At 37.7% G+C, this 22,362-nt stretch overlaps 1 protein-coding gene and 1 long non-coding RNA gene across 2 annotated transcripts in view; one reads left to right on the forward strand and one right to left on the reverse strand.

Moving 5' to 3' along the window:
- The first annotated feature begins 5,110 nt into the window (after positions 1–5,110).
- The window catches only part of clcn2a (chloride channel, voltage-sensitive 2a), a 58,081-nt gene continuing 40,829 nt past the window's right edge, over positions 5,111–22,362 (forward strand). Inside the window, exon 1 of the mRNA XM_016502257.1 lies at positions 5,111–5,526. The gene's annotated coding sequence lies outside the window, so the exon portion shown is untranslated. The remainder of the gene's footprint in view (positions 5,527–22,362) is intronic.
- The window catches only part of LOC107700556 (uncharacterized), a 22,078-nt gene continuing 8,082 nt past the window's right edge, over positions 8,367–22,362 (reverse strand). The window contains exons 2-3 of the long non-coding RNA XR_001635556.1: positions 12,302–12,312; positions 8,367–8,376 (exon numbers count right to left, since the gene is read on the reverse strand). This is a non-coding gene — a long non-coding RNA (uncharacterized LOC107700556). The remainder of the gene's footprint in view (positions 8,377–12,301; positions 12,313–22,362) is intronic.

Genomic DNA, 22,362 nt, shown 5'->3' on the forward strand with positions numbered 1-22,362 from the left:
CTTCATTGGAATGGGCATTTCATTTGGCGCAGTTTGCTTGTCACTATTTTATGATTAGTGGCGATTTCAATGTAGAATCTTGGATAATGTAGTTTTCCAACAAAAATTCTGCTGTTAAACACAATTATTTTTAAAAATCATTTGAAATAATGGGGGTTGATAACTTCAACAAAAGCATATGCCATTGATTAACAAACTTGTCGCTTACAGGTTTACAAGCTATTGTTAAAAATCAATTGCCCAATGGAGAAAATTAATGGGATTTTTACTTCTGGAACCCAACTGTTGCACTCTATGCACCTTATTTTGCAAGTAAGCTATTTTCTGTGAATGTGGGAGACTTCTGATTCATTAGACGCTATAGGTAAAGAACTAGAAGAATAACAAAGTGCAGTAAATGGTAAAAACTATTGCTATAAACAATTTTAAAATTACTACATATGATGAGAAAGACCAGTCTGCAATATCAGGTAGGCCACGCCCACTGCTATAAGTTGGATAATGCTAATGTGTACCATTGCCCATAGCAGTACACCAGTGCTACAGTAGCCTACTTTGGTGTCTTTAGTATCACTTTGAGTTCAGTGCAAGCGACTCAAAACGGTTAACAAGTGTAATAAAAAGTATTTATTTTAATGTATGTATAGACAGACAGGTAGAATAAAACAATTAACAGATGGCTTCCCAGCAGGCACACATCGTCAGGTACACAACGTCAGGTGACCAAAATTAAATGTCAATTTAACGTGTAATGTCAATGTTAATTTGATGTACAATACCAACTTCAGCTGATGTTGATTTGTTGTGTAACCAAAATCCAATGTTAAGTCAACGTCAAATTGGCGTCAAATACTGACTATTTTCATTCTCAACCAAAATGCAAAGTCTGTCCGCCATCATGTCCAACGTCAACCTGACATTATATTGACATCCTGTACCTACTCAGTAGAAGTTCAGGGCCCATATTCACAAAACATCTTCACAAAGCTAAAATTAGCTCATAACTGGCTGATTTAGGAGAAAATCTTAAAAATAATGGCTGTGTCAGTCCTAAATTTAGGACTCCTAAATTTTTGCTCTAAGAGTATTTTACAAAGCGTTTTAGTGCTAAAACTAGCTCATAAATCTGTGAAACCTTAGGAGTAGTGAAGAGGACTTCTAAGTCACTAAGACCAAACCACAAACTATCCTAAAATGGCTGTTGCTGCAGTTTGGTTTTGGCGGTTATCCCAACTCCAGATTTTCCTTTGATTATATCCTTGTTTTCATAAACCATTTGGGCAAGAAGTAACAGCTGTTCTTGCATCCAGTTTGGTTTTCTTTTACGTTTGCATGTCTTACTATCAGCCATGATTATTCTACTATGTTAATTAAAAGGCTGTTTATATGCATATCCGCTAATTGTTTACATGAAGCATTGCCTACATGTAAGAGGCTGACAATTGGATGAACATATACTTGTTTAATTAGTGACACTTAGCCTGCATTTTAAAAATATTTATTTGAATGTGGCAATTAACATTTTTATATTTTATATTTAATAAAATCTTTATTTGAATATGGGAACATAACATTGTGCTCTACAATATTTCTATGAATAAATCTCTGACAGAGACCCCTCCCCTATCATCCAATCACTGTGTGCATAGTTAGTAAGCATGCTGACATCTTCCAATGCCAACCCCGCCCTTACTCTTAGCTTAAAGTTCCCCTATTATGGATTTTTGAAAATTACCTTTCATGCAGTGTGTAACAGAGCTCTAAGTGAATGAAAACATCCTGCCAAGTTTTAAATCTGAAAGTGCACTGTGTATAAAGTTATTGTCTCTCAAAAGAAAGAGTCGACTCTGAATCATTGAAAGGAGTCGTTTTTAAAACGAATCTTAAGCTGTTTCATGTTGACGTCAACATGAAACATTAGCATATTGCCTGCCCACCTGTTGGTCTTTTCACGTTGGTCTGAATGAAAATGTAAATTCATTCTTTGCCACTAGGTGCCACTTTTGGAGCGGTAAAAGAAATTACAGATCCATCTTTGAAATTTGATTGGTTGATAACTTTGAGCGTTGAGATTCGCGCTCGCGCATTGTATTAATGTGCTTTCGCGCTACAATAATGCGCCCTCCACATTTGTCAGTAAAATAACACCATATTCCCTGGTAATGCTGTACACAAAGCGGCACTGCGCTCACAAACGCTGCTTTATCAGGCATTACAGGCATGATGAAATGAAACTGAGACCAATCGGACCAATCACCGCAGATTAGCGTCACGCAAAGGAGGGGTTTGGAAAAATGAATCGTTGAGCGAATCGTTTGGGAGACTTGAGCAAATAAGGTAAAAAATAAATGCATATTATAAGACAATTAAAGTGTTTTTTGACCTTGCATGCATGTCAACCTGTTGTTGGGGACTCCCAAAACCAAAATATGAACCTTTCATAACCCATAATAGGGGCACTTTAAGACTTCTCTCTATGTTTGTCTCAGCAGCTTTGTGAATAGTTTTTAAGAGTAAACTCTTAGCTAAAAACTTTTACTGCTATTTAGGAGAACTCTTAGTGGTAAGATAAAATGTTTTGTGAATACGGGCCCTGGAGTCTACAATTCCAAAACAAAAACATCAGAACCGGTGAGAGATGTAACAAGATGAGATAAGGACGTAAAACAGAGTCGTGTTACACTGTATCTAAATTTGCTAGTTAACAATAAATGAATCAATACTGCAGGCCTATTTCTGCAGTGTTCATTTTGTTAAGGTTTCTGCGTTATAATGACCATTTAGCTGAAGTTTTAAGATAATCTGTCAAATATTGCATGTCCATGTACCCGTGCAAACAGCTGGTCATTATAATAAAATAGGTTTATTTTAATGACCTGACCCAAAACTCAAATTTATCAGCACTTTATAAATACATTTTTATAGAGAAAGTATTTTAAAAGCCGCTAACACTTATCTTCACGACCAGTTCTGTAAAAGGAAGCCGTCATTCATGCGTACTTACTTAAATCCATGCCCTGTTACAACATGAGATCTCTTCATTTGCGTTGCTTTCCATTGGAGAGCGTCTTTTTTGAAGAAGTAACGCGAAAACGCCCACCCAGATGTGCGCTCCTCCACTATATTGACTATATTCATCATGTGCATCGCCCCCACACTTCTTGACTTCTGAATCTTCCTTTCCCGGCTGGGACGTTTGTTATCTCGTCTCTGAATATGCCCCGACGTCCCTGCAGTGAGTCACACACCAAAGCCAAAATAAAAGTGAGGGAAACCCTGGGGTTGTAGTAGATACTGATGCAATTCTAAATAAATAAACATTTTCTTAACAGACTTTTGAAAAAAAAAATAAAAAATAAGGTAGGCTGAACAAACAAAAGTTTGGTTCAGGTTAATATTTTATTATGTGATCAGTCTTCTGCTTTCAGTGGATTTCCACATTCAGTAGGACATGCTTTGTATGTGTTCCTTCATTTATTTATACCTCCACACATATTCACACTTCATATTTTACTTTTTATATTTTTATTGATGCCATTGAGTGTGCTAGTAAATATTTGCTGTTTTATTGAATTTATATGTATAAAAATGTCATTGTGCACATAAAAAGTACAGTATTCTATGTACATTTACAGTATGCATTACATTTGAAAATTTCAACCCACAAAACTGAAAAGTTTAATTGTGCCTTTTTGTAAGTAAAATCAAAGTGGTGCCAAAGTCACCACCTGTATTGATATTACTCTTAAAACATTTAGGCCTGGTTTCACAGACAGGGCTTAGACTAAGCCAGGATTAGGCCATAGTTCAATTAGGACATTTAAGTAATTTTTATTAACATGCCTTAGAAAAAAACATTACTGGTGTGCATCTTGAGACAAAACAAAGGCACTGATATATTTTAACATCAGTGCAAGTTTCTTTCAGTTGAAACAGCTCAGACTTACATTTCAGTCTGGGATGTACTTGTACTAATGTAGTAATGTACTTACTATATCACAGAATCATATAAAAATGTAATATGATCAAGTGTGTAACAAGACAGATTGATGGCAACAAAAGGTGTTATCAGTCTACCTATTTGGATGGTAACATAATGATACAAACATATTTAAAGGGATCTGTGTTTTTTTAATTGTTCAAGGGCTTAAAGAAACCAGGTGTGTGTATGAATCAGCAGAGCTGAATGAGTGTGCTTAGACGGCCTACTTTCATGACCAGCCTTCTGGTGTCTCTGTCCCTTTGCGAGTTATCATAAATATTTGTTTTATTCAGCTGCAACATATCTCTTTGCCAGATTAAACACACACACACACACACACACACACACACACACCACTAAAATGAGCTTCAGCAGTAATTTCATTTCACATTTTTCAGTCTTAGTACAACACCTGTCACCTGTATGGCTATAATGTTCAAATGCATGCACAGATGTGTTTGCAGAAATATAACAGGTATATCTTCCTAACAAAACACCTGTTGTCTTTGGATTTGGTGAACTGTTGTAAACATGAGGAGATCATAATGCATTCACTGTTTATTTGCTGCAAATGTGAACACTGAGCCAGAATGGTGATAGTTATGTTTAAATACGAGAGAATGTTTGTTCTGAACATTAGCACACACTGAAATTAGAGGATCTCACCACCCTCTCTCTTTCGCAGTGCAGAAACAATCTTCCGCTCAGTCACCCTGCAGCAGCCCACAAGTCACAGCTGTGAAAAATCAGGATAGAGCAAAAAGCCTTTTCTGTAAGCCTTGGAGTCGCTGTGATCACGACAAGCTCAGAACACCATCAGTAATGATTACAACACCACATGTGAAATATGTTCCATATAGATCATCTTCCCCTTAGATAAGATAGCTAGATAGACAGACAGACAGACAGACAGAGAGATATATAGATAGATAAAGTGAAACTTAGTAAGCACTTTAAAACTTAACATTCTGTCAAAATGACATCAGCACAATGCACTGATGAAGACAAATGCGCCATCACATGGCATTGATGACAGGTAATAGGAACAGAAGTGGAGTCAACCCGCAATAACTAAACCTGTGACGGAACCCGCATTGCATCACAGAATCAATTCCTGGCCAGTGCACGCGCCCCAGGCTCCGCCGGTTTAATTACTCCTTTACCTATCAGCGCGTGCAGTGCACACTAATCCGAAGCGTTTAGGTGATGCATTAACACCCACAAGTATGTTTTAAGGGAAGCGCTTGGCTTTTTTGAAGTTTAGCTTCCAGTCTGAGGCGAATTCAAAGACGAGCGAGAGGCATCAGCAACAGGGCACTGCCAAATCACCCGCGAGGACAATTACACAGAAAGTATCTTGATCGTCTAGACGAACAACTGGGACCGAACAGCACTGACGTCATTACTCGATACTGATTGCGTTGTTCTAATTGTGTGGAGATTTCTTCCATTTTTGCGTCATTAAATGGAGCGGCGTAGGTGACGTTTGGACTGTTGCGTTCAAGAGGAGCTCTTACCAAGACTAAAAGCCGGCGCGGAAAAATGTAAGTAGCCGTCAAAGACGAAATATACAACCTGTTAAGGTGTCCAATGTTGCTGCCGATAAACTGCGCGTTAAAGCGCTTTAGAAGTCACTCAGCTGCCATCAGAACAATCCGTTCGCCTTTTTTGAAGCTTTTGCGTGTCATCCTTATTCCGAAGGGCATTTAATCGACTGTGTTATAAAAGCCGGCGCGGAAAAATGTAAGTAGCCGCCAAAGACGAAATAGCAACCTGTTAAGGTGTCCAATATTGCTGCCGATAAACTGCGCTGTTAAAGCGCGTTAGAAGTCACTCAACTGTCATTAGAACAACCCGTTAGCCTTTTTGAAGCTTTTGCATGTCATTCTTATTCCGAAGGGCATTTGATCGACTTGGTTATCTTGTGGAGCTCAAGGGCACAGTGTTATTCGTGCAGGGAGTTGAACAGCCGCCTGATTCTCTTGTCTAGATCCACTAATGAGGACAAATAGGCACAATTTTGTCAGACCGACTCTATGCAAGATGATGTTCTATCGCTCTCAAGAAACCCTGTGGATTCAGTCGTTTATATATTTACATCCGATGTCCCTTCAAGGTCCTTCCTTTGTGTTGGAGTAATCTGAAACGCAAGAAAAAAATATTTATATTTGCATCTACATAGTTTAAAACTGAAATCGATATCTCCACCTCTGCATTCACTTAGGGGACAAATTCTGCTGAAATTGGAAATTGAAGAGTTCACTTCACATTCAGGAGAGTGAAAAATCTCATAACTTGGAGAGAAACTTTATCTCCCAACTTGATTGATTTGGTATCATGTGGAGTTGATAAATAGCTATCAATTCAAGTTTGATTTAAAAAATTATGCACGCAGTAAATTTATGGTAAAAATGTCAGCTGTATTTGCTGGAACTTTACCATAAAAATACACTGAAGATATTACAAGCATTACAGGATGGCATTTTGGAGACCAAATTCACAGTTTCTAAGTGTATATGTCATTCTGCTATATAATGTGTTATAATAACCTATCTGATGTATAATCTGTTTGTTGTAATGTGCTGATAAGATACAAATGGTACATGGAAGGCCACATGGTGACTTAAAGTTCAGCAACATTGGCCTCTCCAGCAACAGTGACTAATAATAACTTGAAGACAGAGCACAGTGTTGCCCACACAAACACAAAACACCATCAGGGTAACTCACATGACACTAATGTACCACATTAAAGTCACCATGAAATCAAAATGGAAAATTCTTATTTTTTAATGGAATACTGTAGTGTTTATTATAAATAATTTATCCGCACCTCATTATTATTATTTTTTTAATTCATGTGCCCTCGTAATCTTTAATCAAAAACGTTAACCTCCCCTCCCCCTCAAAACGACTCATCTTCTCTTCCGGTCACGAGCTATGGTGCAAGGGCGGAGCTAGTGACGTGAGGGGTAAACGCTGGGATAAACGACAGGGGGAAAAGCTGAAGCTGATGCTTCACTTTATAGCACTGACACCAGTCATGAGGGAGTACGTTACCCCTAAACATTGAAGAGATATTAGGATATTACGACAACATTACTCTTAGGACATTGCACTACTACTAATTTTTTTCATGAATATGACCTGATGGAGGACGCGCTCAGTCATTCAGGCAGTCTCTCTCTCTCGCTCTCTCTCTCTCTCTCTCTCACTATTTAGGCATGTTTTGTGCCGTTGATCGTCGTCGTCATCCTTAATAAATAAATTTATTCATGCTTGCAAGGTGTCGGCTGTGAATCCAGTGGAGAGAAATCCCTCACCACTAACTGCAAACTGGCATTCAGATCTGCCTCCATTTTGTTAGCAACGCGCCCTCTCATTTCAGATGCCGTTTCACTCGGATATACGTCACAGTAGAGAAGAAAATCACAACTTCCGTTTCATGCCGACTTTAAATAAATAACAAAAAATGCTACTTAGAGTGACTCAGTGCACAGTATTTTTACAGTATTCTATAGTGAAATTATATATGTATTATTTTTATTTAATATATTTTATTGTATATGCAATTAACTTGTTAAATTAATTAACTGTTTAGTTGAAAAATTCATTGGTTTTTATAGCATTTGTACATTATTTGTCTGTTCAAATCACAAAATACAGTGTATTTCCAACCTGAATGTATTTACACTCGTAGAATTTTGAATGAGCTAAAACCATTTTGGCAGAGCAGAAGAGAGCCACACGCTATTGAGTTTTATGCACACTGGGTCTTATTCCCTGTCTGGGATGGCAATACTTGTATGTAATCTAATATCGACCCTTGTTTCACACCCCCACTACGGATCGACGTCTCATTTTCTCACCCAGACCCATATTTAAATAGTCAATGAACAAGATGTTCTTTTGAACTCTTTCGGGCTTCCACAATTCATTAAAAGAACATTCAGAAAGTTTTGTGCAAGATGCATCAAATTGGGTCAGTGTGTTAATGCTGAGGGCGTTGGAACACCCAATTCAAAGGAATGCAAACGGGCAGGGATGCTCACCTGTCCATACCACGTGACGTAGCCTTTGTGCACAAACATTAGTTAAGTGAAGATGGTTTGCACAGTGCAGTATGATGTATAAAGACACAAAGAAATAAGGTCTGTTTATTTACTACTAATCTTAAAGATATTATGTTCATTCAAAAATGAAAATTCATTTCCTTCTGTGGAACACAAAATAAGATATTTTGAAAAAGTAGTGGTTTAAACAACATTGGACTACATTGAGTTTCATGGTATGGACAAAAAAAACTTTTTGTTTTGTTCTGTTTTGTTTCAAAATATCTTCTGTGTTCCACAGAAGATTCGGAACAACATTACAGTGATTAAATAATGACAGAACTGTTGCTTTTTGGGTGAACTATGCCTTTAAGGAGCAGTGTCTGTGAAGAACTGTTAACCAGTGACATTAGAAATAGCAGTATTACCACCAGATATGACTTTGAAATGATCTGTTTGATGACAGCTGCAAACACAACGACATGTTGTTTCTATCAGTATTTATGAGGACAGGGATTTTGAGTTCTGTATGCATGAGCATGCATGGAGGAGAGAGAGAGCTCGAACACTTATACACAAAAACACTGCAGTGTTGCAAGAAAACTGTCAGAATTCACAGTGATACATTCATATTTCATCCCAGCCTGTGCCCCTGCTGTTCCCTGAGCTGGCAGTAGACCTGACCACAAAAGCAGCATACCAGTCTCTGCCTCTGTAGGGAAATCTGTTTAACAACCTATTGGTTTCTTTCTCTCTCTCCAAGGAATTCTGTCTTTCATGCCATGAAGCCTTTGAGCTGTTGGTGCTCGTGGGCCAATGCATCCTATGCATTTCAAGTTTGCATCTATATTTAGTATTTACTGTAATATTAATGAGCGGTGTAATGAACTGCCCATTGGCTCTCCACAGGCTTTCAAAGTGAAGATGTTCTATGTCATTCCATATCAGTTCATTTAGGAGGGTAACAGGTGCATCCCAATTTCAATAGAAAATTATTCAGGTCTTTGAGTATCCATTTAAGGTTTTCTCTCATTGTAAATAACAAATCTTTGCATGATAAACTGAAAACATATCTGTTCCTGCCTCGGGTCATTAAAACTTAGTCATAAAACAGCCTGGCATGCGTAATCTACGCGTTAAGTGCTTGAGTTCACGGTAGTGCAAAATAGCGATTACTCACACAGCGGTAGAAAATATATGTATTGATTTTTGACAATCGAGTCAACAGGTATGAAGTGTAGTAACCCCTGTCTTCCCACACAAAGTGGGTTTCCAGCGCGTTATGGCATATGTTGCAGTGCGCGCGCGGGAAGAGGGAAGAGTTCAGTTGACAGCTGCATAGGCTGCTGGGCAGTTTTCTGCGGAGAAGGACCCAATATTTAATTCTCGCTGTATGCACGGTTATGGCGCGAGACCGAGCCCCTCAGCGCATGCTTCAGTACCAGCAAACTCTGGTGAGTATCCCTTACCAAAAAGTAGTATACTTCAAGTTTATTTTAGTAAGTATACTTAAGTAAAGTTCAAGTATATTTTTAAGTATACTTTATGTATCCATGGAAAATTGCACCAGTGGCTGTTTACTTGTCTGAGGGGATGGATAAATTGATGGTACTGCCGAAATATGGATTGAGTAAAATAGGGAAAAGTGTGATAGAGTGTGCTGGTGAAACTGGTTGAGTCAGAGAAGACATTAGTCAGGACTACAAGAGCAGTGGCAATCAAAGGAATAGTGCACCCAGAAGTGACAAGTGATGACAAATAAATTTTGTCATTTACTCACCCTCATGTCATTCCATATTTCTTTTTTATTTTGTGAAGAGGTCTGTGAGATGTTTATTTCCATGCAAAGAAAGGGGTTGGTGACTGCCAAAATTGGACAAAAAGCACATAAAAGAGACTTAAATATGTTTTGGCTTTTCTCTGTCATTGAAAAGTTTGGGGTCAGTACATTTTTTTATTTTATTTTCTTATTTTAAAAGAAATTCATTTATCAAAAGTGACTGTAATGGTACAAAACATTACAATTTTAAGTAAATGTTGTTCTTTTGAACTATCCATTCATCAAAAAATCCTAAAAAAAATGTATTGCAGTTTTCACAAAAAAACATTGATAATACAATTTTTACCACCATCAAATAAGTATATTAGAATGATTTCTGAAGGATGATGTGACACTGAAGAATGGAGTAATGGCTCCTGAAAATTCAGCTTTGCCATCAAAGAAATTAATGACATTTTAATTTAAATAGAAAATGGTAAATGTTTTAAATTGCAGGAATGTTTCATAATATTACTGTTTTTAGTGTGTTTTTGATCAAATAAATGCAGCCTTGGCATAAGGAAGTTCTTTAAAAAAAGTAATGTTCCTTAATTTAAATATGGCCATTTTCAACTTCAGATGTCAGTGGGACAGATGTCAGTAGAGAATACACAGTTACATAGTGTACTTTTCAAAATTATTTGATGTCATTAATAGCAATTAAATAAAAAATTAAAAGCAAGTTTGAAAAATGCAACTTGAAACGATAAACTTGAAATTGAAATTAATTTAAACAATTTTTTCATATGACCTGAGAACACTTGGAATATAACACAAAAACCTCATTAGCTATGTTTCCATCACCCTGTTTTTATGCGCATTTTGAAGTATCGCATCAAAAACGAGTGATGGAAATGCCAAATTTCGAATAAAAAAGTTTTTACGCTCGCTTGAGTTGGTTTTTGACTTGTGCGAAAAAGGGTTAATGCGAATAATGGGAGATGGAAATGCATTTGCCAAGTAAATTCCTCCATGCGCATCAAAAAAGTAATGTGGCTCTGCGCTATGGGACGGCAAAACTTGACTAACCAGCGGACCGATCTTGTTCCACAGCATCTTATAGTGCCCCTATTATGGGTTATGAAAGGTTCGTATTTTGGTTTTGGGAGTCCCCAACAACTTGTTGAAATGCATGCAAGGTCAAAAAACACTTTCATTGTCTTATAATATGCATTTATTTTTTACCTTAGTTGCTCAACGACTCCCAAACGTTTCGCTCAACGATTCATTTTTCCAAACCCCTACTTTGCGTGACGCTAATCTGCGTGATTGGTCCGATTGGTCTCATTTTCATTGCATCATGCCTGTAATGCAGCGTTTGTAAGCGCAGTGCTGCTTTGTGTACAGCCGTTACCGGGGAAACAGCTGTTTTTACCGCTCCAAAAGCGGCACCTAGTGGCAAAGAATGAATTTGCATTTTCATTCAGAACAAGTTTTCAAGTTTTCTCGGGTCTGCGCGCGCAACAAGTGGGTGGGCAGTATGCTAATGTTTCATGTTGACGTCAACATGAAATGGCTTGGGATTTGTTATTTCGGTTTAAAAATGACTTGTTTCAAAGATTCAGGGTCGACTCTTTCTTTTGAGAGAAAATAACTTTATACACGGTGCACTTTCAGATTTAAAACTTTGCAGGATGTTTTCATTCACTTAGAGCTGTGTTACACACTGCATGAAAGGTAATTTTCAAAAATCCATAATAGGGGCACTTTAAATGTTGTTATGGTCAGTTTTAAATGCCTGAGCAAAGTCTGCCATCAAAGTATTTCTGTATAATTGCCTCCCAGAACTGTTACACGACTGCGTTCCCAAACAGCAGCATCCACCTCCGAAAGCAATGACCGCATTTATTTTGTTTCGTCTGCTCGCTCTGAGGCACAAGTAATTTATTATATATGAAAATGATTGGCTTCTCCTAGTTTTGTTAGTCATATATAGCGCCAGTTCTACCAGGAAGTGACGATTTTGTTCTCTTTGACTCGTTGGATGGAAACGGTGCTTATTCGCAAATGTTTTATGCAATATTTCAATTTTGCACATGTTAAATTCGCAACTTTGGATGGAAACCCGCCTATTGATTGTTTTGATATGATTATTTTTATTTTGAAACTTGATCTAACATCTCCTTTTGTTTTCCTTGAAACTTGTTGGTTTGACGTATGTGTATGTGAGTAAATTATGCTTTTCATTTTTGTATGAACTGTCCCTTTAAACCCCGCCTTTAGCAGTGAAGATATATGACTCTTGATTTTGACATTTCAGTGTGTGTTTCAGAATTGAGGATATACAAGAACAGATGTTTTAGACAGCTTTCCAATGTCCTCCATGAAGGGGAGTAGGATTTTGGCCACTGATAAGATCAAAGACTGTGGATGTGCAGAGGATATAAGTCCTACGGTGTGACATCAGCCTCCCCACACATCTCCAGCATGGTGCATGAAGTCAAATACATGTGATTATGCTTTTAGCACCGCTAGGGGATCGTTGCGGTGCAGTCACTAAAGCAGGAAGATGCTAATGACCTCACACTTTACCCACAAAACATGGGCAATAGAGAGGTTGTGGTGGGAAGTCTCTAACAGCCAGTGGTACTGCCTGCGGTTTGGTCATGCATGCACGTAAATTGATCTGCAGTGTTCATACGCTCTTGAATAAATTATATGCCAAATAGATATGCTATTCATCACTCACCAAGATGATTTGACTACCCCATTTATGATTTTTTTTTCTCAAATGAAGCGATGAATAACCTTAAGCAGGCAAGGCAACAGCTCTAATGACAGCCATATCAGCCTGATTGCAAAATGGATTAAAGAAGGCAGTTTAATCTCACATCAGCTTTTAGTCGCATGATCTCCATCCAAGCATCTGAAACACCATTTGGCCCTGAACCACTATAATTTAATACAACACCTCAGGTAAAGAAATTACACAATTCTTTAATATTCTTCGTTCTGGCTCAGTGTCAAATCGGCCCACACCAGGTGCGCTGGAATGCAGAGGAGTCATTAGTGTAATGGGATCAATGCCTTTATTCTTTTTTTATTTTTCTTAGAAGGTATGTTTTGGAAACATGAGGAGCTGTGGTTGCTGACAGAGGTTGTTTTCATGCATCGTCTGGCTCTGCTAAATGCTAATCCAATACAATACACTTTTCTTTACTTTTCCCATTATATATATTGAAGAAGGTGTGACATGGAGGACCTCAAACTTGTGCAATATCTTAATAAGCTTGCGTGTAGAGATGTGACATCAAATGCCCTGACTAGGAGCAAGAATTTGTACAAAAAGGCTTGATAACACCCTTTTAAGAATATGTGCAAAATTAGATTTTTTTTTTTTAAGCCAAGAGCTGAGGTAGGTTTTAGTTTATGGTAAGATCTTGAGAAAAGTTTCCACCTTATCACAACAAACTAATATTAAAGTTATTTTTTTTAAAGAAAGTGATCTTCACCGAGGAGCCATCAGTTGACAAAAAGTGAGAGTGAAGTCATAATTTTACTAATAATTGCTGTTTCAAATAATTGCTGAACTTTCTATTCATCACAGATTCCTGAGAAATATTAAGCAGCACAACTGTTTTCAACATTGATAATAATGTTTCTTGAGCCCAAAATCGGCATATTATAATGATTTCTGAAGGATCATGTGACACTGAAGACTTGAGTAATGGCTGCTGAAAATTCAGCTTTGCCATCACAGGAATAAATTACATTTTAATATGTTATAGCCTATTAAAAATATGTATTAAAATAAAAAAAAACAGTTACTATAACAATAGTATACCTGTCAATATTATTGTTTTTACTGTATATTTGATTAAATAAATGCTGACCTCTTTCAAAAACATTAAAACATTTGCACTGACACCAGACTTTTAAACATTAGTTTACATTGGCCTAATATGAGTGTTTTTCATGTATGTGACAAAACCCCATTTTTAATTTAAATTATTTTCATGGCATTAACATTTGTTTTTGATCTTCCTAATCAGAGTTTTTGTGAACGGTGTTCTTGTAGCCCAACTGGTAGAGCATGGTGCTAACAACACCAAGGTTAAACAAACAAAGGTTAAAAAAAATCGAATTTATTTTTCTTATCCCATAAATAACTGCCAAATTTAGTGAGGTACTTGAAATATATTTCACATTTATTATTATTATTATTATTTTACACAATTTTTCTTCTCAGGGTAATGCATCCTTTAAATGATGTTTAGATGTATTTTACTGAAAAACAAGACAAATACCAAGAGAATGTTTTTATTTTTTGGTGTATGCGTTCTTTTAATTTCTTTATGTGCTTGATAATTGTTTAACATGTTCACTGTACAGTGGGCTAACCCAAAGACACCATTCTAGAATTTTTGCCATGTTTTTGCTTACTGAGAAAATTTGCAGATCGTAAAAACAAGTAAGTTGTAATTCAGAATCTGCAGTCTTAATGTGACATGCTCAATGATGACCAATTAATTGCTTTTGAGATAAATCTTCTCTTACTGGGTTCTGGTCATGTTAAAATATGTGGGCCACATTTCTCCAGTGCAACTACTCTTATGACGCCCATCAAATGAAGAACCAATTGGAGCACAGCAATTGATGACCTTATCAGTGTGTGTGTGTGTGTGTGTGTCTGGATACAGACCAAAAGAGACAGAGAGAGATGGAGAGAGAGACGTTCAGTTGAAAATACTTGTCTATATGATAGGCTTAACACAAATGTCTTCTAGCCCTCAAGTTATTTTCATACTATCAAAATGATCTCTGGTGTCTGGTGTGAAGAATGACATCTTCTTTAGCCTAGCCACAGACTCCAGACATTTTAAATAAAAAAAACAGCTTGCTTTTGTTTGAGCAGCCCATTTCAATTTTGCATGTCAATGAGGATGTCAGAATGTGATGGGGACTGTAAAACGCCCAGTCATGGCTGTCAATCATAACCAAAGTCTTAGCTAAGATGCACATCGTACAGTTGACATAAAAGATGTCACACAGTCTTTCACAATCACACAAGATTGCAATGGGGTCATATTTCACAGTCTGACAAGGAGCAATCATGAAGGACAGCAAATGTCCTGCATTATACAGAAATCTTTAATTGTGGTGGATATAATGTTCCATTTAACCTGCAGTAGAGTGCCGCACCTGCCTTAGCGACGCAGGACTGGGCACTTGATGCTCTCAGATGGCTGGATAAAGGCTCTGAGGCAGAAGTGGTAAAAGGCTCCATTTACACTCCAAAACCCTTTAGAGAGATCTTTGCTACAGGCCACTCATATCCAAATGAAACCCTCCTTAGATTTTGTGTCTGTAGTTTTTTTTTTTATTAACATACTTGCTAGCTGTGTACCAATAAATGTACAGGTCAATGACATATTAGAGTGTCCTTGATAATGAGGAAAAATGTAAAAACATGTTACAAGAAACCTACTCTTTGTAGTAAAAAGTTGAATTTAATGCCTCTGAAATGCCATGTGGTGTAACCATCAAGTAAAAAGCATTTTTTTTTCTGTACGTTTTTTGGGACTATGAACTAGCCTTGATGTGACATGAGGTCAGGTAGAGGTCTACACAGACCCTCTTCCGTAAGATTCTCTCTCATTCTGGTGCCATCAACTATTTTTTCCAGTTCCCCCAATACACGAGTCCTCAAACCTTATGTCACGTTTGGTGAAGCAGGCAAAAGAGTGCTTTCCCTCACTGCCACCCACAATCGAAAAACATTGATAATATCCAATGCTGTGCCTGTAAATGGTTTGTTTTTGTTGCTCAACAGACAAATAACACAAATAACACAAAATACTTTTGAGTAGCTTTTATTTTATATTTCAGTATTTATGTTTCACAGGAGCCCTCCTCTTTTGTGTCGCATTCCATGGTACTTCCATGGGATTGCAGGCCGCTATTTGGTCCCACCACGTGACTTTGATTTAGACAAATGTTTATTTATGTATTTCTTTTCATTACTTTTGCCAGTTATCAAAATGAATAGCATTAGGGGTGGGCAATATGACCATAATCTTATATCATGATATGAGTCATTTTATTTCACAGTAACAATATATATCACAATATAGTTGCTTTTGCTTTAAACAAGGTCTTTATGATATCAAAACTTTAAAATTTCATAATTCTTGTCAGAAGTGTAATTATCTCAAAAAACTAATGCTAGCCTAAATTGAAAAAAAAAAACAAGAACTCAAGCTCACTGAAGACAAGTAAACAGTCAGCGATTAAATAGGAATAAGAAACTAATTACAAGCAATAGGACAAAAAAACTACAGTAGAACAAATAAATAAGAAATGCTACATACATTTGATAAAGTAATCAAATGTATAAAAACGCCATATTCTTCACTGTGTACATTAAATATATTTCTTATTACTAAATCTACAAAAGTGATTTAGTCAAGAGCATTTGAGAAATTTTCTCTCTTTTGTAGTTTAACATGAATGACAGACAGCAGGAATTTTAGATAGCTGTCACTTTAAGAGCTGCCCGGATCCAATATACTGTAACACAGTGGTTCCCAACCCTGGTCCTGGAGGCACCCCAACACTGCACATTTTGCATGTCTCCTTTCTCTAACGCACCAATTTCAGGTCTTGGAGTCTCTACTAATGAGCTGATGACCTGAATCAGGTGTGTTTGATTAAGGAGACATGCAAAACGTGCAGTGTTGTGGTGCCTCCAGGACCAGGGTTGGGAACCACTGCTGTAACACATGTGTTTTCTTTCTCAGCTGTTTGCTTTCACTTAAGACCTAAATGACTGTGTTTACGAGGATACTTGCAAAGATGAGCATTTTGACACATACAAGTTTGTGTATTTAACGGTTCAAGGCCTATAAAGTGTCAAAAATAACTACTCCCTCTCTTTATGAGCACCGTGTTCACGTGCACGCGCCTCTCTGACAGCGCTCAGAAACTCTCTCAGACAGCACGTGCATATTGCGAAATTAGTTCTCTTTCGCTGCCGATTGCTTTTCAATGGCTTAATATCACTTGTTTTTAAAACAAAAACATGTGCAAACATTAAATTTTCATGACCACGTAGCACAGCAACATCACCGCGATAGAGACGATAGTCGAAAATCTCTACCTGACACATCACAGCAACAATAGCACTGTATGACTGATTGGTTTTTATTTCATTTTTCCTTTTTATGCAAAGTTTTCACGAACTTGTTAACTATATTGTATAATATCTGGTATTGATTGAGATTATCAAATACTTTTAAGTAAATCTATTTTGTAGTTTAAACACATTATGCCGAGTTCACACTGCACGATTTTAGCCCGATTTTTCACTCGCCGACAGGTTTTGCGAAATCGCCGACAAATGCCCGAAATCGGAGGCAAATCGGTGCTCGTTCACGCGAGTGACAATCACGCAGTGTGAATTATCAAAGACGCGATCTGAGGGAATCACGCTGTGTGAAATGAGTTCTGACTGAAAAACACATCGGCGATGACCTACAGCCAATGAGAGACCAAGATACAGGGCAGCGGGAAGTTCGGGGAGGAGTTATATGAAACGTAGTTTGCGGACCAGTGTTGCCAAATCCGCGATTGCCACCGGTTGTTTTTTATGTCAACAGGTTGAAGTGACCCCAGTAATGTGATATTTAGGCCCTGGAATGTGAATTGTACCAGGAGAACCCCGCAGAAAAAATTTGTATTTTACCCCCCCCCATGCGATTTTTACTGGGGGACCCCCTCGAAAGCAATTGGGCTATTTTCAGGCTAGTTTTGAGTAGTAATTGGGCGGGTTTTGTAGCGAAAACCTGGCAACCCTGCACCAGACAGAGCTGTCGGCGATTCTTCCTATTGTAAAGTCATGCCGTGTGTAACCTCCTGTCGTCGTTCCATCGTGCAGTGTGAACACAGCAACAACTGAATGCTACCCCAGATAGTCGTTCAGTGTGAAACCAACAGTGATGCGACGTCTTTGAAAATCGTGCAGTGTGAACTCGGCATTAGTTGATGTTAGTTGATCTATAATGGGCTTGGGCACCGCCATGATAGTTTGCAGTTGATAATGTGACACACTGAACATTCTAATCACATGCTGATTGTATGCGTCAAAGAGATAATAGATAGGGCAAAATAAAAAAAAAACAAGATCTTCACGTCTTTAACCATTACAACAGTTATTGAACAGTTGCAAGTGAAAGCAGCACTGTCAGACCTGACTTCTAGTACCAGCTGAAGTTTGAAGAATAGATAAATGTACCCCGTTTTCCCAGTAACTGCTCAGTGACAGGGCAGAGGCGTATAGCGTGTGCAGCGCCCTTCTTGGTCAATATGCCGCAGGTCTGTTTGACCGCTAGGATACTGAAGGGGAACACTTTAGAGGCTTATTGTATCGATTGAGCGTGCTCTGAAGTGTTAGCGGGGTTGAGCTTGATGTGATGAGGCAGCATCTGTTGGGTAAACCTTGTTTGTCACAGCTCGTCGCCTAAACCCTTTTCCGAATTTCTGGGAGAGGTCAGGAGCTTACCTACAATAGGAGCATCACATTTCGGCCGTGCGATTTGATTGGTTGCAGCAGGTCATTGAATGTGACAGCTTGTGTTGCTAAGGTTAAATGTCACTCTGTTAGTAAATAATGGGACAGTTTAATTGGGCCAGACTAATATATCAAGCTGTCCGAGAGGGACGGGTGCCAAGCTGATGAAGACGATCGCTTGTCGGGCGACGGCTTCAGGTGCATTGGTAGATGTTTTGAATGAGTGACAAAGGAGTGCAAAGGTTGTATGAAACGAGGCAGACGGAGCAGAGGAGGAAGAGGAGGGTGCGGATCAATCCGCGTCGGCCTGCTTTGCTTTCTCTCTATGAGATGCACCTGCTCATGTGAGCGAAGAGAGAGTCTGCTGGAATCGTGATGCTCATCTCAATGTGCTGCTGGCGGCTGAGCTCCTCAGATCAGAGAGCCGTGTGTTTATAGAACAGGGAGAGAGGGAGAAACAGGAGGAGGGAGTGGGAGAGAGGGATTGTGGCGCTACACAACGGACCTGCCAATATCCCTGTCTCTCCATCTTTAGCGCCGTGGGCATGTGCCTGTGTGGGAGCAGCTGACTGTAAGAACGAGGGATGGGAGAAGAAAGGAATAGGGAAAGGCAGAGGACAGGGTTACAATGGGTGGGAAGGGCTCAAAATACCCCCTTACGTCACCCACACATGAGGATTTTTTTCATATCGGAGGACAAAATCGTGTCAGGATGATACAGTTGAATGTAATGAAATAGAAATCCAGCTGGGGGGTAACAAAGCTGTTCAAAGCATTATTGCGAATTCGCAGTTGATTTGCCGAAAGAACTGACTCCCCAAATTCTGGTGTAAAAGAAAAATGTAAAATTGATTGACACTTTAATCAGATCACCAGTCAGGGTCCAAAATGAAACCTAGCTAAACACACTGAATATAAATTAGTGTAGAATTTCCAATTTTCACAAATTTCACAAATAATTACAAAGAAAAGGCAAGTAACACAGTGAATTAATCGTAAAATTTTGACATAGAAAAACTGAAAAAGTATTTTCTTGTAAAACATTCTCCAATAATCTGTTAGACTTAAAAAGTTTTAGAAAAGTCATTTTTTTTAAATGCACCAAATGAGAAGTAAATTGGGTTGGGCGAGCAATTGTAAGAAGCATCTCACCATCACTAATGGGATATGCACATTACAAACCATAGTGATTCAGATCATCTTACTAAAGCATGTTTTCTAACGGTTTTAAAAGTGGTAGAGGCTTATTTTGGCTGTCTAATTTTTTTCTTCAGTGCTCCATGTGGAGCTCCATGTGTATGTCAATTACGCCCCACATTAAGCCACAAAAATTACCATAAGACCAATTCACAGTGTGTCTTCTTGTTTTTGTTTTCTTTTTTTTTGTGACAAATGCAGTTTCATTTGAGAAACAGAGATGCTGCGTCTGACACAATGACCTACACTCTTTGTCAAAAATATGCAATGAGAAACTGCTTAATAATATTGTCTATTTTTAATGGGTGTTAAGAAATATTTAAACTCGTAAATATTCACTCATCATGTTGATATTTATGTTGTGTGCTGTCTTTACAATATAGGCATTGTCTCTCTTTCAAGATCTTCCAGGTCACATTGATTTTGTCAGTCATAATAACACTTATTGAATGTGTCTCTAGTCAAATTGATTCAGACTAAGCTTTGACAATGATGCTGCTAATATTCAATAAATTGCTCAGTTTTTAATCATTACTTCATCTCCTGCCTTGATAAACTTGATAAATTGTTTGTCTGACTTTGAATCTCATGGTCCATGGTTTCTTATGTGATGCATAAAGTGGTGCTATGGCTTAAAAACATAATTACAGATGCCTCTCTAAGTATCAGTATCTGGCCTTCTGTAAATTTGTATCTCTGTCTATTTGAATTGTTGAAGTTTCTCAATATGTCTCCAATGGTGCTCCTGAAAACCATAAACAGATACCTTTTCTTTTTTTTACTTTAAATTTATTATTTATCCAGTTTCCAGACTGATAGATTGTGGAGTAAACAGGGACATATCTGCTCATTATATCTTTATTTACCTTTTGCCAATGTATAACAACACAAAAACAATATAGCATTTTTATCAAATAACAAGCCATTTGGGTTCAGAGGAGAAGAATGAAGTTTCACTGCTCATTTAAATCACATTCTCAAGATCGCCTCAAAAATTGTGCTGGGCAGTCTGAGAATAAAAGCATAGATTGCAGTTTGCTATTGTCTCATGGGTCTGTGTGCAATAATCTGTAACTACTTTATTGAATAATGAAATATTCATTGGCACCCGGGTGGTTGGAAAATGCTGATGTTTAGTGTGTTTCTTTGTTTTAGATTCAAAAATAGTTTTATAACTGAACTTGTATTGAATATCATTCATCGAGCAAACCATGCTCTTTTTTTCAACTACTTGATTCTCACTGTTTGACATTACTGTATATCAGCTCAATGCAGCAAAATGTGAAAGTAGTTTAAATTCCGATGGTGTATTGTGGTCCTGTATCTCTGTGTAACACCGGCACTGTTTCTGACACTGTTAGCTTTAATGTGTAGAGCCCTGGGAGAATAGAAATGCACATCCTATCCAGATGCTTAGAAAAAGCTATACAATTAATCTTTTCTTTTTCTTTGTGTTCTTCTTCTTCTTAAAAATGACAGATATAGTGAACACATACACTCTTTTCCAGCATCCTTTTTTACAGAAGTATTTTTTTTCTTGGACCCAAACCAACAGGCACAGGGATGAATCACATGATAACGTTTGATTGAAACTTTCCAAGGTAGTTGAAAATCAAAAAGGAAAAAGGAATTCGATTTTTTGAAAATCAAAAAAGTAAAAGTAAAAGACTCTATTTTTCGTGCATGATAGAATGTGTACTCATCCCTGAAGCACTGCACATGACAAAGCAGGCAGAACATAGTATAAAACTGTAAGTACTACTATATGTAGGCCTATAATTAGGAATATAACACAAGCAGCATTACTGTAGTGGTGCATCATTCCTGAATGAAATAGTGTTTTTAAAATAAATGGTTAAGTAAATGATTCAATTATTCAATGACTCACTCACATCACTTGCTTTGTTGCTGAATGAATTATCTTTGAACAAATATTTGAACATTTAATTAACTTTATAACAAATATTTGAACGTTTCCCTTCTTCCTTTCATTGCAAAAACACTTGAACAAGCTGTGTTCAACCAAGTCTCTGCCTTTCTCACACAGAACAACCTCCTCGACAGCAACCAGTCTGGTTTCAGAAGAGGACATTCAACCGAGACTGCCTTGCTCTCAGTTGTTGAAGTCAAATCAACCTTGCCAAGACAGTGCTGCTTGTGGTTCCATCAAACCCTTCATTTCATCACAATTTCACCATCCAGTTAGGCACATCAACCATAACTCCTTCAAAAATAGCCAGAAACCTTAGAGTTGTGATTGATGATGAGCTAACTTTCTCAGACCACATTGCTAAAACTGCCCGGTCCTGAAGATTTGCTTTATTCAACATCTAGAAGATCAGGCCCTTTCTTTCGGAACATGCTTCACAACTCCTTGTTCAAGCTCTTGTTCTGTCCAGGCTGGACTATTGCAATGCACATCTTAAATTACTAAATGTAAATGTAAACAAATCAGTTTACACAGTACGTTTACATGGACAACAATATCTATTGACAACAATATCGATATTGATAACAATATCAACTCTCTGAAAACTGCAGTTGTTAAGTCCCTTCTGAAAAAGAGCAATCTTGATAACACCATATTGAGCAACTATAGACCAATATCAAATCTTCCTAATTCTTGCACCACTCTTGTTTAGCCTGTATATGCTCCCACTAAGTCAAATAATAAGAAATAACCAAATTGCCTATCACAGCTATGCTGATGAAACCCAGATTTAACTAGCCTTGTCGACAAATGACTACAGCCCCACTGACTCCCTCTGCCAATGCATTGATGAAATTAACAGTTGGATGTGCC

The sequence above is a fragment of the Sinocyclocheilus anshuiensis genome, unplaced genomic scaffold (genome assembly GCF_001515605.1).
Source record: "Sinocyclocheilus anshuiensis isolate Anshui unplaced genomic scaffold, SAMN03320099.WGS_v1.1 scaffold718, whole genome shotgun sequence".
Taxonomy (NCBI): Eukaryota; Metazoa; Chordata; class Actinopteri; order Cypriniformes; family Cyprinidae; genus Sinocyclocheilus; species Sinocyclocheilus anshuiensis.